Raw genomic sequence first — 17,909 nt, forward strand, 5'->3', positions numbered from 1 at the left:
TTGCAGCTGAACGAGTCTTTTTCAAGCAGGTTCCCACCTGAATAAAGAGGCCGCGCAGAACAGCTTTAAGCGCCTCCCATTGGAAGGGTAGCGAGGTGGTGTCTGTGGCATGATCTAGCAAGAAATTAGAAATCGTTTCCGAGACCTTGCGGGAACACTCAGGGTTCGTGAGGAGGGAATCATTCAGCCTCCATGTCCATTCCCTCACCGGTGTGGAAGGGATAGATAATGTCAGATATATAGGCGAGTGGTCAGACCAGACCATTGAGTCTATGTCACATTCAGGGGACCAATCTAAGCAGCTATGGTCAAGAAGGAAGTAGTCGATACGACTATAGGAGTGATGGACCTGTGAGAAATGGGTATAATTCCGATTTGTGGGAAACAGAACCCGCCAGATGTCGATTAGACGGAGGTCGTATATAGCCCGTTTAAAAGCCCTCAACTTAGTAAAGGAGATGGATGAGCGAGAGGTGGATGAGTCTAAAAGCGGGTCTAGGGGGGCATTAAAATCCCCGCCTATAATTAGTTTACCTTCCGCAAATTCTGACAAGAGCTTCATGTATCGCAGAGCAGTCGAGATTTGGTTAGTGTTTGGTAGGTAGAGGTTGGCTATAGTAAATTTGGTGCCCCATAGGGAGAACTTTACGAACACATACCTTCCCTGAGGATCCGACATCTGGTCTATCAGATCAATCGGAAGCGTTTTGTGGAAGGCAATAGAAACGCCTTTAGTTTTCTGAGAGGGGTTTGTACTGTGTAACCATCTGTTAAAGTACCTGTTGGAGCAGGAAGGGGTGGAGTTTGTGTGGAAATGTGTTTCCTGTAACAGTAATACGTTGACCTGCTGTTTATGCATGTGGTAAAGGATTTGTCCTCTCTTGGATGCAATATTGAGGCCATTTACATTGTACGAGCAACACGTCAAACGAGGACGAGATAGTACTGTGTGAGCCATAGTGGAATGCGGATAAGAAAATCAGGTTATAGACAGTGGAGGGGGGGGGAGTAGGAGAAGGAAAGGGGGAACTTATAAGGTAGCAGAAAGTATACCAGTAAAAAAAACTAAAAAGGAAAAAGAAAAGGGAAAAAAAGGGGGGGGAAAGAGGGCTCCCAGGTAAGGAGCCAGGTAAATCTAAGGGGGTCCACGAGAACGGGACACCACGTGAAAGTTCACGTATACGAGCACTATTCGTGCCCGGCCTATTGAGGGTGAAGGGTCGAAGCGGAGAACCTGAGCCATGAGCCCAGTAGCATGACAGGCATGTAAAACGTCACTGAGGCACATTAGTATAACAAGATATTAATACAGAACACACAGCAGATCCTCCACGAAGGGGGAGACGGTCCGCATGGGCAAATAGCTCCACACCAGTCCCATCTCCCCCCTCCGCAGAGGAGACAACAGTCCGTGAGACACCTCACGGGAAGGGAGCAAACATTGTCAACATATGTTTCCACATACCCCAACGGGGGGCCAGAGATCCATCCGTGTAATATGACAGAGAGCGCATTAGGGTGAAACTACCTGGTGCGTAAGAAACTGTATGTATATAACTAAGGAAGCCCACGTGGATAGCAGCAAGGGACCGTGGACCCAACCGGTCCATCAGTCGCCCCTCCACCCATATCCAGGTGGGCCATTACCGCTAAACATGTAAAAAGTAAACCTGTATATTAAAGTAGATTAGGAACTCAACATTTACATAACTAGATCAAGCATGAGCAACCCACTGTTCCATTGCCTCTCCCGAACCCCAGCCAGTCACAATACACTAGCAAAGGGCAGGGAGAAGGTCCGTGAATTAAGTGCACCAGCTGTACTGAAGTATTTAGTATGCGGTCCACCACCCCATCCCCCATCATGGCATAACCAACAGAGTATATGGAGAAACAAGGGAGATGAAAGGATGGTAGAAACCACAAAAAAAAAAGAGAATAACATCCCCAAAAAAGAAAAATGCTGCCCATCCAGGAGACAAGGGGTAGGTATAATACTGAGATGGTGCTAGTCATACAATGTGCATCGAAATAAGTCCAAAAGGTTTCTTGAAGTTACTTTAATGTTCCGGAGAGGTAGGGTGACGTGGTCCAGGATCAACAGAGTGCGATGCAGACCTCGGATGTCTGCGGCGTTGCGGGAGGGGATCACGTATTTGTACCCTAGTGCGGTCATCTGGGGGGTCCAGCCAGTTAGGTACATCAGTTGGATCTTGCTCCAAAAAGCGGAAAAAGGCTGGAAGTTGATCTGGATCAGAGAGTACAAATTTATGCTCGGCCCTGGTCACCTTGATGCTGAAAGGGTGCCCCCAAGTGTAGGTTGCTCCGGCTTGGCGTATCAGGTCTAGCAGTGGGCGGACCATTCGGCGCATGTGGAGAGTGTTGCGAGAAAGGTCTGGGTATAGGTGGATAGTTGAACCGTCAAAGTCCACAGGGCCCAAACGCCACGCTTTGCGCATAATGTCTTCTTTAAGGGTGAAATAGTGAACCCTGCATAGGACGTCACGTGGGCGGTCACTATGTTCCCTCCTGGGCCCCCCCACTCTGTGCACCCGGTCTATCTCAATAGGGGACATAGTCTCTCTTCCCAGGACTAGGTTGAGGATGGCAGTGACAGATGGTTTCAAGTCTGTACCCGCCGTGGCTTCCGGTATGCCTTGTAGTCGTATATTATTCCTGCGGCTCCTATTCTCCCCGTCTTCTATGCGCAGTTGATGTTGACGAATACGGTGCAAGTGGTCTTTGGAGGCCCGCTCAAGAGACGTGATGCGAGCAGCATGGTCAAATTGAGTATCAGTTAGGGTAGAGATTGCGGTCTGATTGGTAGAGACCTGCTGTTGGATGGCCTGAAGATCCTTGTGGAGTGAGGACTCCATTTTGACTGCCCAGGATTCAAACTCCGCTCGGAAGGCCGCCAGAAGAGTCGAGGCTTCAGACCTAGGTAATTCTCCTGAGGTTGGAGGGGCCACGGCTCCAGGAACTGTACCTGGAAGAGGGACAACAGGGGTGCCGGATCTGGAAGCTACACTCGAAAGGACCGAGTGCTGGGTCAGGGGGTCATCTGAATCCTCGCCGCTGTCCGTTGTCGGCTGAGTAGGAGGAGGAGGTTTGCTCTTTCCTGGATTACGCGCTGGTGCCATCTTCTCTCTGGGAGTGCGGGGATCAGACTGAGACGTACGGAGCAGGTATCGCTGGATTGTACCCTGTTGGAGATCCACAGACTCAGTAGATCGAGAGCTGTGTGTGGACATGCTGTTCAGGTATGTGCAATGTCTGAGGTATAGCCTGTCCGCTACGGGTGATCACGGGACTCAGCTGGACATTTCCTTAGCCAGACATGGTCGTTCCGTGTCCCTGCGGAGTTGAACGGACGTAGACCCCAGGTGGGCACTATCTGGTTGGGCTGCTTTGGCGGCTGTGTATGTAGAGATCCAGGTTTGTAAGAATGAGGGAGCTCAGGAGTGTGGATGCATACAGCAGTCTGGGTGAACCAAGATGGCCACCCCTCTGGGTCTCTGGATCTGTATCAGCAGCCTATGTAATAAGGGGGGGGTTGGTCCTCAAGGATAGCCCCGTCTAGTTCTGAAGGTGCCCGGCCAGGATTTCCAGGGGGGTCAGCGAGTTTAGAAAAGGGGCCCAGAAGACACGGAGGTGTAGCAAGATGGCCGCCCCTCTAATTCTCTGAAGCCAGAGCCTTGTCAGCAAATGCAGCCAGTGAAAAGTACATGCCCCCTTAACAACCCCTTTAGGGGTCTCTGGTGGTCCGGCTAGAGTGTTCCTGAGGGTGGATGGGGACGGATTGAGCCCAGAGAGAACAGAGAGGCCTCCGGGTGTACCAAGATGGCCGCCGTCACTTACCAGGACCGTTTCGGATGATCCCAGGGCCACTCAGGGAGGACTTCGGGCTCTAGATGGCAGGCTGGGTGTCCCCGGCAACCTGCAGGTTGTAGAAACAGCCGCTGGGCTTTGTAGTGCGCCGGAGCTCGGCCTCCGGGTGGAGCAAGATGGCCGCCGTAGGCCGAAGCCTCGGACTGTCCTGCCGGGCGGCCGGAGCTCCGCGAACAGCGCACCCGCGCTAGAGGTACGTCCAGCTCCTCCTGGTTTGCCCAGGGCCTCCGGTGGGGTCCGTTCCGCTCCGGTGGACGGGAAGGCTCTGGGTGTGCGCTCTAGTAGCGGAGCTCACCCCAGGCACGTCCACTCGGTTCTCCGCTCGGCCACGCCCCCCAAAAACCTTTTTAAAGGAGGCCACAAACTGAGGCTAACGCAAGACCACTGGTTTTTGCGTCTCCCATAGAGGGTTAGCCCAGGCTAAGGCTCTTTCAGAAAGCAAAGATATCACAAAACCTACTTTGCTTCTGTCCGTGGGAAACGCCTGGGGCAGCATTTCGAAGTATATCTCAACCTGATTGAGAAACCCTCTGCATTGAACTGGATCGCCCCCAAATCGCTGGGAAAGCGGAGCAGAACCAGACATACCTCTTATAGAGGTAATACTCGAGGCGGGTGCCTGCACAGAGACTGGCGCAGCAGCAGGGACGACTCAGGTTGTACTGGAGCAGCCACAGTGGGGGATTCCAGATGAGCCGTGCGATTCAGGAGCGTTTGTAACGCCAAGGCAAACTGATCCTTGCGGTGATCTTGCTCATCCAATCTGGAAAAAATATTACCAAAAAGTGGATTGACTGTATCTTCTGAATTCATGGCCTTCGCGTACTGTCAGAAACCATGAAACAGACTGAGAGAGAAGTACAATCAAATCACACTTGTTTATTAATAAAAAATAAAAAGGTAAATAGAAAAAAGCGTAGTCAAGCATAGCCAGATTCCAGTAGCCAGATCGGGTAGTCAGCCAGTCCAAAGTTCATAAACCAGAACAGGTAATCAGCCAGGCCAGAAGTCAGGGATCCAAGGAGAGCAACTGCAAGCAGGATAAGAAGCCAGGAGGGATGTCAGCAAGCCAGTCTTAAATAAACAGCAGGAGATGGTGCCTTATGATGTGACCAACGTGAAGGCAAAGGGAAAAAGTGAGCCGGAAGGCTTTAAATAGGCAGGTCAGATGAGCAACATCGGGAACAGCTGGTAACTGTGGAAAGAGAAGAGAGCTGGCAATTAGCCAACAGCTGAGCGGCCAGCCCAGAGGAGGAAGGGCTAAGCCAGCCCTGACACTCCACTGGTCTCCATTCAGTGTCTTCCACACCTCTCTGCCAATCCCTCCACTAGCTTCCATTCAGTGTCCTCCACCCCTCTCTGCCAATCCCTCCACTGGCTTCCATTCAGTGTCCTCCATCCCTCTCTGTCAATCCCTCCACTGGTCTCCCTTCTGTGCCCTCCACACCTCTCTTCCAATCCCTCCACTGGCTTCCATTCAGTGTCCTCCACCTTTCACTGCCAATCCCTCCACTGGCTTTTATTCAATGTCCTCCATCCCTCTCTGCCAATCCCTTCCCCGGAAGCATACCATGCCCTGTAGAAAAAACAATGTGGGTGTCATGCACCTGGTGGAGATCAAGTTGGAATGGGGGCTTCTCCTCTTGTCCAATACCCCCTGGTAGTGATAATTGGAAGTGTGAGGGCACAGGGTGGCACAAGGGCCAGTGTAGCAGGTAGCTCTATCTGGGGTTTGCAGGAAGCAGGTGACCATAGATCACGAGGCAGGAACTGGAACGCCATGACACTTAATTGGCAGACTGGAATATAGCCAGGACACAAGCCAAAAGGTCATCAACAGCTGGGCAGCGAGGTACAGGAAAATCCAGCAGAGACAAGGCCAGGACACAAGCCGGGTTTGGTACCCAGCTGGACAGCGAGGTACAGGAACATTAGGCAGAGACAAGATTGGTCAACAGCCGGGCAGCAAGGTACAGGAACATCAGGCAGAGTCAGGACATGAGCCAGGATTGGTTCACAGCCAGGCAGCGAGGTACAGGAACATCAGGCAGAGACAGGATCAGGACACAAGCTAGGATCAGTACAAAGCCAGGTACAGGAACGCAAGACAGGAGCAGAGTCAGAATACAAGCTGAGGTCACAGCAGGCATAAATCCAAGGACAGGTTTGGGGCAAGCCAAGGTTTTCACGGGTAGGCAGGTATGGCAGGTCAAGCAGGACTTAGCTGAAAATCACTCATTAATCCATCTAGTTCAGATGAAATAGGCCGTTTGGCACCAGTACCCTTACATGTGCACATGCGCATATGTTTCTTGATCATACATCACGGGACACAGGAGCTTCATTACATAGTGGTTATATAGGCACCTCTGGTGATTGGACACTGGTTGACCCAATTAAAGAGAATTCCTCCCCTATATAACCCCTCCCATCAGGGAGGCACCTCAGTTTTTTCGCCAGTGTCTGGTCGATGGTCACGTAAAACTTAGCTCTATGCGGGTCCCGGCGAGGGCCGAAGGGCTACAACAAACCGGATCCATACCTCGGGCCGATAATTGACTCCCAAGATGGTATGGTACCCGGGCCTCGTCTGCCGAAGACACGAGGTTTTGCCTGTAAGTCCTCTCCATTGGAAGACTGGACTCTGGGACAACCAGACTTGGGGTACTGTTTACTCAGGGCGCCCGTAAGTTTCTGGCAGAGTTTTTTACAAGGCCCAGGTAGGAGAATCTTTTCGTAAGATTCCCAGATACGCCTGAAGGTTGGCTAACAATACCCGCCGTGATGGGTGAAGGCTGGAATTGGTCTGAAATCAGCAATTCCTGCGGCGGGGAACAGGTATGGGAAGTCATCCTATATATTTTAATATATGAATGGATTTCTTCATTTTGAGTAGTTGTATGTCTTACCTGGTTTCCACCACTTGAGGGAGTAAGAGCAAGCCTGATGCATACTTACATGCCTTTCAAACAAACACGCTCAGTGAAATGCCTGGTCCTCCCAGCTACTCACGTCTCCTTGCAGTCCCTGCCACAATATAAGTTAAAAAGGGGTCCCACGCAGATCGGGGGGTCCCAGGTCACTCCTTTTGGGTTCCCCTTCCCCCCCCCGGATCCCGCGGTCCTCGTGCACGCGCGCGGGCGCGTGCACGCGCGCCGGGCGCGCTCCCGGCCTAATAGGAAAAGGGGGGGGGTGTGGTTGCCAGCTGTGCACAATCAAGTGCTCCAGACTGCAATGCAGGCGCCAAAACAGCCGTTTTTAAAAGCCCAGAGCGTCAGGGGACTGTAAGGTGAGACACAGGAGCTGTGGGCTGTAAGCATCCGTGGGATTGGATCCAGGCGAACCTTAAGACACCTACTCGGCATCATATTGTGCAGTTAAGCTTATATTGATTTATTGTGAGACTTTAAGCACAACAAAGTGATTGCATTTTACACTAGTAACTCTGCTTTGTAGCTCAGTACTATGTCTCCTCGTAAGAGGGTTTCAGGGGCAGGTAACAAAAGCACTGGCAGGTCACCGCCTGGGTCCAGGGGTTCTAAAGGTGCATGCAGATTACCATCCCCCTCTGCAAGAGTGGAGCCTGCATCTCAAGACGAGTCAGTGCCCCTTTCAGGCTTTGCAGCCTCTCCTAATGTCGCAGCCCCGGTCTATGTCACTGAGGACTCCCTTAGGGCTTCATTGGAGAGTTTTGAAGGGAGGATAATGAATTTTATTTCTGCTTCCCTAAAAGATAGCAAGAAAAGGGGTAGATCCCCTCCCTCTGCTGAAATCCCTCTCTCAGACAGCTGCTCTGAAAATGAGGAGAGATCCCTATCTTTGGAAAGGGATCATGAGCAGTCGGATCAGTCAGAGGATGAGGAGTCAGTCCCCTCCTCCCAGGCACTCAGAAAGCAGGTGCAGTATTACACTGAATTGGTGCGTACCACGTTCAGAATGCCAGCTGCTGAAGTCGCTACATCCTCTGTCTCTTCCCTGGGAGTCAGGAAAGCTCCACAGACTGCTTGTTCCTTCCCAATTCATCCTTTAATGGCTGACTTGATGTATGAGGACTGGGGACATCCCGATAAACTGTTTGCTCCTCCCAAGAGGTTTTCTATGTATTATCCCGTGGAGGAAAGCTTCACCAAGAAATGGGGGGCCCCATCTGTGGATGCGGCTATCTCTTGTGTGAATAAAAACCTAACTTGTCCTTTGGATAATGCGCAGGTATTTAAGGACCCAGCTGACAAAAGGCTGGAAACCTTGTTAAAAGCCTCCTTTTCCATGGCCGGCGCTGTGGTGCAACCTACAGTCGCAGCCGTGGGGTTGTGCCAGTTCCTTAAGGAACAGGTTAAACAGATGTCTGAACTCCTTCCTAATGAGGAAGTAGAGAAATATGCAGAGATGCCTCACATCTTATGTTTCATAATTGATGCGATTTTGGATTCTGTCCAACAAGCATCACGTTTGTCCCTCATGTTGGTACACATGCGTAGGGCTCTATGGCTAAAAAATTGGGCTGCTGAAATGTCATGCAAAGCATTTGACTGGGTTCCCGTTTAAAGGGGAACGGTTGTTTGGAGAGGAATTAGATAAATTCGTCCAAAATATTTCGGGAGGTAAATCTACACTCCTTCCAGTCAAGAGGAGTAAACGTCCTTCATTCAGGCGTACTCTCTCTCCCGAAGCGTCGAGCTCTAAACAGTGGCGACGGCCTTCTCAGCCCTCCTCGGCTGCAAAGCCTCAGGGCCGAGCCCAGGGACAGAAAAAGACTTGGGGGCGGAAGCCTGCCAAGCAGACCTCCAAGACATCCTTGTGAAGGGGCGCCCCCGCTCGGCCGAGTGGGGGGAAGGCTCCTGCAGTTTGCAGGCGCCTGGCGGGTAGAGATTCAGGACAAATGGGTGATCTCTTCAGTATCTCTGGGCTACAGGCTAGAGTTTCAGGAGATTCCACCTTCCCGTTTTCTAAGGTCAAGGATCCCCAGGGATCCGATAAAGCAGAAACCGCTATTTCTGGCCTTAGATCAATTACTATCCCAAGGTGTGATAGTAGAGGTGAGCCCGAAAGATCAGGGTTCAGGTTTCTATTCGAATCTCTTCACCGTTCCAAAACCAAACGGAAGTGTCAGACCTATCTTGGATCTGAGAGACTTAAACCGGTTTCTACACATCCAGACCTTCCGGATGCAGTCAATACGCACTGTGGTCTCCTCCCTGCAAGGAGGAGAATTCATGGCATCAATAGATATCAAAGACGCATATCTCCATGTGCCAATATTTCCCGCACACCAGAAGTTTCTGAGGTTCGCGGTAGAGCAGCGCCATTTTCAATTTGTGGCCCTGCCGTTCGGCCTAGCCACGGCCCCTCGAGTCTTCACGAAGATTCTAGACCCTCTCTTAGCAATCTTAAGAGTTCAGGGCATAGCCGTCAGGGCTTACCTAGACGACTTGCTTCTCGTAGAGAGAACTGCAACATGCCTAAGTCGCAGCGTCACCAAAACGCTAGAACATCTGGGCCGCCTAGGTTGGATTATAAACCTAGAAAAGTCGTCTTTACAACCGACCACCAGGTTGGATTACCTGGGTCTGATTATCGACACCGCTCAGGGCAGGGTGTTCCTTCCAAAGCCAAAGGCCTTGGCCATTGGAGATCTAGTGCGCCTGATTCTGGGCAGAAGATTCTCCTCCATTCGGTTGTACATGAGACTGTTGGGAAAGATGGTCGCCTCTTTCGAGGCCGTTCCATTTGCCCAGTTCCACTCAAGGCCCCTGCAAAGATGCATCCTTGCGATTTGGAACAGGAAGCCCCAATCCCTGGATCTTCCTATGCGTTTATCCCCTCGGGCACGCAAAGGTCTTGTCTGGTGGTTACAGACCAAAAATTTGCTGAAGGGCAAAACCTTTCTTCCCCTCTCATGGAAGATTGTCACCACGGATGCCAGCCTGGCAGGCTGGGGAGCCGTGTTGCAGGAAACATGCTCGCAGGGAAAATGGTCTGCGACCAAAAGTCTGCTGCCCATAAATGTCTTGGAGATTCGGGCAATTTACATGGCACTCAGAGAGTGGTCTCACAGACTGCGAGGTTTCCCAGTTCGGATTCAGTCCGACAATGCCACCGCAGTGGCTTACATCAATCACCAGGGCGGTACCAGAAGTCTGGTGGCCCAAAAAGAGGTGAATCGCATACTTGTCTGGGCAGAAGAGCATGTTCCGTGCCTCTCTGCAGTCTTCATTCCAGGAGTGGAGAATTGGCAGGCAGATTATCTCAGCCGCCAGCAGTTGTGCCCAGGAGAATGGGCTCTGCACCCCGATGTGTTTCAAGACATATGTCACAAGTGGGGCACTCCAGACGTGGATTTGTTTGCGTCCAGATTCAACAGGAAACTGGACAACTTTGTGTCAAGGACAAGAGATGCACTTGCTCAGGGGTCAGATGCTCTGACAGTTCCCTGGGATCAGTACAATCTGATCTATGCCTTCCCCCCGAACCCGCTGTTATCGAGGTTCTTGGGAAGGGTCAAGAGGGAGACGAAGCCGGTCCTTCTAGTGGCCTCGGCTTGGCCCAGGCGACCATGGTTCGCAGAAATCATGAAGTTGGCAGTGGGCAGGTCATGGACCCTCCCTCTCCGGCCAGATCTGCTCTCACAGGGTCCAATTTACCACCCTGCTTTACGCAGTCTGAATTTGACGGTCTGGCTGCTGAGACCCACATTTTGAGAGGCCGTGGTCTTTCGGGGCCAGTCCTCTCCACTCTGGTCAATGCCAGAAAACCGGCCTCCAGGCGTATCTATTACAAGATCTGGAGGGCATATGTTTCCTGGTGTGAACCCAGGAGATGGCATCCTAGAAGGTATGTCATTAGCAGAATCTTGGCCTTTCTCCAATCAGGCCTTGAAATGAATTTGGCCATAAGCACCATCAAGGTGCAGATTTCGGCCCTATCGGTCTTTTTTCAAAGATCGCTTGCATCACATTCCCTAGTACGGGCTTTTATCCAGGGGGCTATGCGGATGAGACCGCCAGTCAAACCTCCGGTATGCCCTTGGGATCTGAATTTGGTTCTCTCGGCCTTAGAAGCCCAACCATTTGAACCTCTGCATCTGGCTTCTTTAACTCTCCTGACAAAGAAGCTGGTGTTCCTAGTAGCCATATCCACGGCTAGAAGGGTATCAGAATTGGCAGCTCTTTCCTGTAAAGAGCCCTGTTTAATTATCCATAAGGACCGAGTGGTCATGCGTCCCAACAGGTCCTTTCTACCTAAGGTAGTTTCAGGTTTTCACCTGAATCAGGATGTAATCCTACCATCCTTTTTTCCAAACCCTCAGTCCACAGAGGAAGAATCCTTACACACTTTAGATGTGGTTAGAGCAATCAGTCTTTATCTTCAGGCAACTGCTCAGATAAGAAAGACTGACTGTTTATTTATTCTGCCAGAAGGCCCTAAAAGGGGTCAGGCAGCGTCAAAGTCCACTCTTTCGAGGTGGATCAGACAAGTTATTTCTCAGGCCTATGACTTAAAGGGGAAGATTCCTCCTTTTCAGGTGAAGGCGCACTCTACTAGGGCTGTAAGTGCTTCTTGGGCAGTGCATCACCAGGCCTCCCTGGCTCAGATCTGTAAGGCTGCGACTTGGTCATCAGTCCACACATTCACCAGATTCTATCAGGTGGATGTCAGAGGGCAGGAGGATATCGCCTTTGGGCGCAGTGTACTGCAGGCTGCAGTTTAGGTCCTCAGGTCCCTGGCGGTCTAGATTCATGATCTGTGTCTCCCTCCCCTCAACCTGAGCATTGCTATGGGACATCCCACTATGTAATGAAGCTCCTGTGTCCCGTGATGTATGATCAAGAAAATAGGATTTTTATATACAGCTTACCTGTAAAATCCTTTTCTTGAGAGTACATCACGGGACACAGGGCTCCCGCCCCTCTTGGGTTTTACGTGGTTTCTTATTGCTTTGCTACAAAACTGAGGTGCCTCCCTGATGGGAGGGGTTATATAGGGGAGGAATTCTCTTTAATTGGGTCAACCAGTGTCCAATCACCAGAGGTGCCTATATAACCACTATGTAATGAAGCTCCTGTGTCCCGTGATGTACTCTCAAGAAAAGGATTTTACAGGTAAGCTGTATATAAAAATCCTATTTTTCTCCACATGCTGATACATTTGCGTGGATGTGACAATGCCTGTTTAGCTTTGAGCTTTTGCTCAGAATTATGACCATGCACATACAGTAAGTACGTGCATTCCAACTTGATTGGAGCTTCTCTTACAATCAGATCCCTCTCATAATCCATATCAGACCCTTATTCTAGACAAGGTATGGAATTTGAGGGGGATCACGTGCCTTTTTTTCTGCACGGCATGTGGCCTAGTATGCTTCAGGAGGGAGGCCAGGGACTGAAGTTTGGGAAGGCATGGGGTTCATTTCAGACCCTTATCCTTGATATGCCTGATGAAGGGGTCACGCGTGGCTCTGAAACTTTGGTTTTTGCTGTAACAATGTGATCTCGGATTAAAGCTTTGGAGATCTTGGACATCACTCTCTGTTTTTCATGGAGACCCACCACAAAAAAAAAAATGAAAAATAGCCTCATTATTGGCATCAGTGAGAACGTGTAGACCCAGCCCAGCATTGTTGGTCAGTGGTGACACGGACTTGATCACACGCTCCTGCTCCACTGATGTCGGAGTTCTACTTTCACTATGAGAAAGGAGGTCACACCACCCAAACAGTCCGCAGAAGTCCTCACCTCGCTGCCTCTCCGTACAACATCTTGGAACCTAGAAGTTATGGATTTAGTGGGACAGTAGACTAGATCCCGGGCCTGTTCTGCCGCATCTGGGACATTTGCCAAAGATGACAAAGGCCGTGTTCACACACTACTAGACGTTTCCTCGGGGCTGCAGCTCATCTGAGCTCCACAAGGTGGTGAGCTCTTACCAAAATAGAAAGTCTCTATGGAAGGCAGGAAGTGATGTCAGGCACAGACAGGAAGTGAAGTCAGGTATAAATAGGAAGTTCCAGGTGAGAGGTGAGTCGGGAGGAAGTAGAGAGGAGAAATTGCTCGAAGTGGCAGTAGAGGAGGTAATAAGATCTTATTTTATATTTACAGTAAGGAGCGTTGCTGGTATCATGTGTTCAATGAGGTGTCTCTCTATGTTTATTGTGTGTTGCTTTGCAGTATTTATGACATTTTTATTACAGCGCTGTCTTCTCATCTGACAGTGGCAGTTCAGAGCTGAGGGAGGCTACCCCCCAGTTCTGGTCACATGATACCACATGATGGTGAGCACTAGGACTTCCTCTCACTCTGAACTGCCATTGCATCTTGTGGGTAAGTTTATCTCTTGCTGCCCACTATACGTATATCTCCTCACGCTTCTCTGTCGTCATCGATGACACAACTAGAAGTCCTTCCCAGCATGGCAGTGTGCAAGGTGTAACCCCCGGACTCCGAGCTCTCCTTTCAGTCCCTAATCCAATCACTGCCCAAATCTCTTTGCCACAACATCTCCAAGGTATGTCCCTTCCTAACCAACAACACCACATGCTTCTAATTCGTTCCCAGCTTATCTCTCATCTTGACTACTGTGACTCCCTTCTCATTGGCCGACCTCAACAGAGACTATCCCCCCTTCAGTCCATTATGAACGCTGCTGTCAACCATTCGGTTTCCTTCACCTCTCTAGGCCAATCCCTCCACTGGCCTCCATTCTGTGTCCTCCACCCCTCTCTGCCAATCGCTCCACTGGCCTCCATTCTGTGTCCTTCACCCCTCTCTGCCAATCCCTCCACTTTTACTCCATTCAGTGTCCTCCACCCCTCTCTACCAATCCCTCTACTGGCTTCCATTCAGTGTCCTCCACCCCTCTCTGCCAATCCCTCCACTGGCCTCCATTCAGTGTCTTCCACCCCTCTCTGCCAATCTCTCCACTGGCTTCCATTCAGTGTCCTCCACCCCCTCTCTGCCAATCCCACCACTGGCCTCCATTCTGTGTCTTCCACCCCTCTCTGCCAATCTCTCCACTGGCTTCCATTCAGTGTCCTCCGCCCTTCTCTGCCAATCCCTCCACTGGCTTCTATTCAGTGTCCTAAATTCCTCTATGCCAAGCCCGCCACTTGCCACCATTCTGTGTCCTTCACCCCTCTCTGCCAATCTCTCCATTGGCTTCCATTCAGTGTCCTCCATCCCTCTCTACCAAGCCTTCCACTGGCTTCCATTCAGTGTCCTCCACCCCTCTCTGCCAATCCCTCCACTGGCCTCCATTCAGTGTCCTCCACCCCTCTCTGCCAATCCCTCCACTGGCCTCCATTCAGTGTCATCCACCCCTCTCTGCCAATCCCTCCATTGGTTTCCATTCAGTGTCCTCCACCCCTCTCTGCCAATCCCTCCACTGGCTTCCATTCAGTGTCCTCCACCCCTCTCTGCCAATCCCTCCACTGGCTTCCACTCACCCAGTCAATTAAATTCAAAATTCTAACAACAACTTACAAAGCCATCCACAGCTCGGCTCCCAGCTACATCACTAACCTGGTCTCAAAATACCAACCTACTTGTTCCCTTCGTTCCTCCCAAGACCTCCTGCTCTCTAGCTCCCTTGTCTCCTCCTCCCATACTCACCTCGAGGACTCTTCCTGTGCCTCTCCTACAGTATGTATGGAACTCCCTACCCCAATCCAATACTATTATCTCCTAGTCTGCTTTCTTTTAGACGATCCCTGAAAACCCATCTCTTTAGAAAAGCCTATCTTGTCCACACTTAACATCTGTACTTTTACTTTCTCCATCAGATCACCCCCCCCCCCCCCCCCCCACACAGTTATTACCTTTTTGTATCTCTTGACCCTCCCTCCTAGATTGTAAGCTCTAAGGAGCAGGGCCCTCTGATTTCTCACATATTAAATTGTTTTATACTTATACTGTCTGCCTTTGCTTTGTAAATTGTTGGCACTATACAGATCTGATATAATAATAAACAGCCTGTCAGTAAGTGGTTATTATAAGATCATGGCTGCGGTTGCAGCCATGATCTTGTTACCATTTTTTTATTTTTTTGCCAAAAGTGATCCCGGTGCCTGTAGATCGCTATTATGGTTCCGAGAAGGACTGACACCCCTCCTGCTGCTGCCTGCAGGCGGTTCCTAGGCTCTCTGGCTGCTCCATGGAGCCCGGGATCTGCCCAGGATTGGTAAACACGGAGGAGATGGAGGAACATTCATTCCTCCATCTCTTCTGAGGAATGAAGCCGAAAGCAATGAAGATTTAGTCATTGGTTTTGGGTTCAGAGCTCTCATTTGTCTCCATAAACATTTTTTTCTACTCTGTTCACTGGCCTGTGCAGTACACACTCCTGAGCCCTGCACTCTCCGCATTATGTACTCTACTTCTGACCCTTACACACTCTGTTATCTACTCCTAACTCCTGCACTCTCCATACATTTCATTCCTGACCCTTGCACTCTCTCTCTCCTTTTTTTTTTTTTTTTTGCAAATATAATTTTTATTCAAGTACAAGAAAGGGTCATGCCCCAATATAGCATTTCAAACATTAAAACATTGGATTTTTAAAGTTTTGATTCCAGCTTCCATCAACACCTAAAAAGTATGGCACCTCATCCCAGTTGAAATTATTCAAAGATTTTTGGGGAAAACCCAAATAGGGAGGGAGTGGGATTTTGACGGTGCGATATTTTAAGTTATTCAAGAAAAGAGTTTTCCAAAGAATATGTTTATTTTAACAATTTAACCACTTTCAGCCCCCCGGACCAATTTGCTGGTCAAAGACCAGACCACTTTTTGCGATTCGGCACTGCGTCGCTTTAACTGACAATTGCGCGGTCGTGGCGACGTGGCTCCCAAACAAAATTGACGTCCTTTTTTTTCCCCACAAATAGAGCTTTCTTTTGGTGGTATTTGATCACCCCTGCGGTTTTTATTTTTTGCGCTATAAACAAAAATAGAGCGACAATTTTGAAAAAAACGCATTATTTTTTACTTTTTGTTATAATAAATATCCCCCAAAAATATATAAAAAAACTTTTTTTTCCCTCAGTTTAGGCCGATGCATATTCTTCTACATATTTTTGGTTAAAAAAATCGCAATAAGCGATTATTGATTGGTTTGCGCAAAAGTTATAGCGTTTACAAAATAGGGATCGTTTTATAGCATTTTTATTATTTTTTTTTTTTTTACTAGTAATGGCGGCGATCAGCGATTTTTATTGTGACTACGACATTATGGCGGACACATCTGACGTTTTTGACACATTTTTGGGACCATTGTCATTTATACAGTAATCAGTGCTATTTAAATGCAGTGATTCCTGTGTAAATGACACTGGCAGTGAAGGGGTTAACCAGTGGGGTGGCAGTGTAGGGGGTTAAGTGTTCCTAGGGGTGTGTTACTAACTGTGGGGGGGGGGGGGGTTGGGCTTTCATTTAGTGAACACTGATCTCTGCTCCAATCACATGGAGCAGAGATCAGCGTCACTAGTTGCTAGGCAGAATGGAGAAATGCTGTTTACAACGGCATTTCTTCATTTGGCCGCTCCATGAGACGATTGCGGGGGATGCCCGCGGCGATCGAGTCCGTGGGTCCCGCGACCGGACTCACGGGGGTCCCGACCAGTGTGGCAGGGCGGCATTGAATATTGTACGTACCTGTACGCCAATATGCCTGCCCGTGCCATTCTGTCGACGTACATCGTCGTGCGCTGGTCGGGGAACCGGTTAAAGATAGAAAATAGAGGAAACAGAAAAGACTGGAGGTGAGGAGCGGTGAAAGGGGGTGGAGGACCCGATGGCAGGGCGGCAAATTTAAAGGGACGTACATGTACGCCCATTTGCCTGCCCGTGCCATTCTGTCGACGTACATCGTCGTGCGCTGGTCGGCAAGTGGTTAATAAAACAGCAACGTTGCTAAATATACAAAAATGTTACATATCATAACAGGTCCGAGTAACAGTTGAGTTAGGGCCGGTTCACACAGCAGGCGAGGCGAGGCGTCTCCGACTTGCCTCGCCGCGACCTGCGGCGACCTCAGCGGCGACTTGCAGATGACTTCTGTATAGAAGTCAATGCAAGTCGCCCCGAGGTCGCCCAAAAGTAGTACAGGAACCTTTTTTCTGAGTCGGAGCGACTCGAGTCGCTCCTCTCAGAACGGTTCCATTGTACAGAAAGGGGGCGACTTGCGGGAGCGAGGCGAGGCGAGTCGTGTCGCCTCGCATCGCCCGCTGTGTGAACCGGCCCTTTAGGTGCTTGTAACCGATTATCCCGACATGTTTCGGAATAGCTTCCTCAGGGGATATACAAGCTAGCAATAGAATAACATCAGAACAAAATAATTAGTAAACACTAATGCATTAAAGTAAATGAAAACAAAAATAATTATCAATATAACCAAAATGCCCAGAGCTTTAAAAGAGAAGGGTGCTTACCCTCGCTCCACAACCATTGTTCCCAGCAGAAAAAAAAACCCGTCTCGATTTCTTGAATAACTTAAAAATATCGCACCATCAAAATCCCACTCCCTCCCTATTTGGGTTTTCCCCAAAAAATCTTTGAATAATTAAAACATTGGAGGTCGCAGCCACGTCAATCCAAAAATCTTGAGATCATAACGGTATTAACCTCGTTTTCTGGTGGTAGATCGATGTTACCGAAAAGAATGTTTACAAACCATTATATTGCATCAATACATATCCACTGACGGCTACCCTTTCTTGTTTGTACGTTTTTTCTTCTAGAAATTATCAAGAGTCGATAGCAAGAGAAGCAGTGAAAGGAGAAAGATGACCAAAGGGGGGAAAAAGAAAGAGAACTAGCGGGGAAAGGACTAAGCCCTTGTACACACGGGTCGGAGATTCCGACTACCAAATCCGTCAGAGTAATTCCGACGGATTTATTCCGGAAGAGGTCCGGGAAGTGATGTTGCATACACACGGGTCGGACTAAGTTGTCGGAAAATCCGATTGTACATAAACGTGATGACGTTATTTCGTTAGGACGGGACTACGTTCAGGCTAGTAGCCAATAGCT

The 17,909-nt window shown here is 49.6% G+C and overlaps 1 protein-coding gene across 1 annotated transcript in view; it reads left to right on the forward strand.

Moving 5' to 3' along the window:
• The first annotated feature begins 12,895 nt into the window (after positions 1-12,895).
• Positions 12,896-17,909, forward strand: part of LOC143956097 (uncharacterized) — a 215,775-nt gene continuing 210,761 nt past the window's right edge. Inside the window, exon 1 of the mRNA XM_077466231.1 lies at positions 12,896-12,955. The gene's annotated coding sequence lies outside the window, so the exon portion shown is untranslated. The remainder of the gene's footprint in view (positions 12,956-17,909) is intronic.

The sequence above is a fragment of the Lithobates pipiens genome, unplaced genomic scaffold (genome assembly GCF_037356315.1).
Source record: "Lithobates pipiens isolate NorthernLeopardFrog02 unplaced genomic scaffold, aLitPip1_a1.2 Scaffold_35, whole genome shotgun sequence".
Taxonomy (NCBI): Eukaryota; Metazoa; Chordata; class Amphibia; order Anura; family Ranidae; genus Lithobates; species Lithobates pipiens.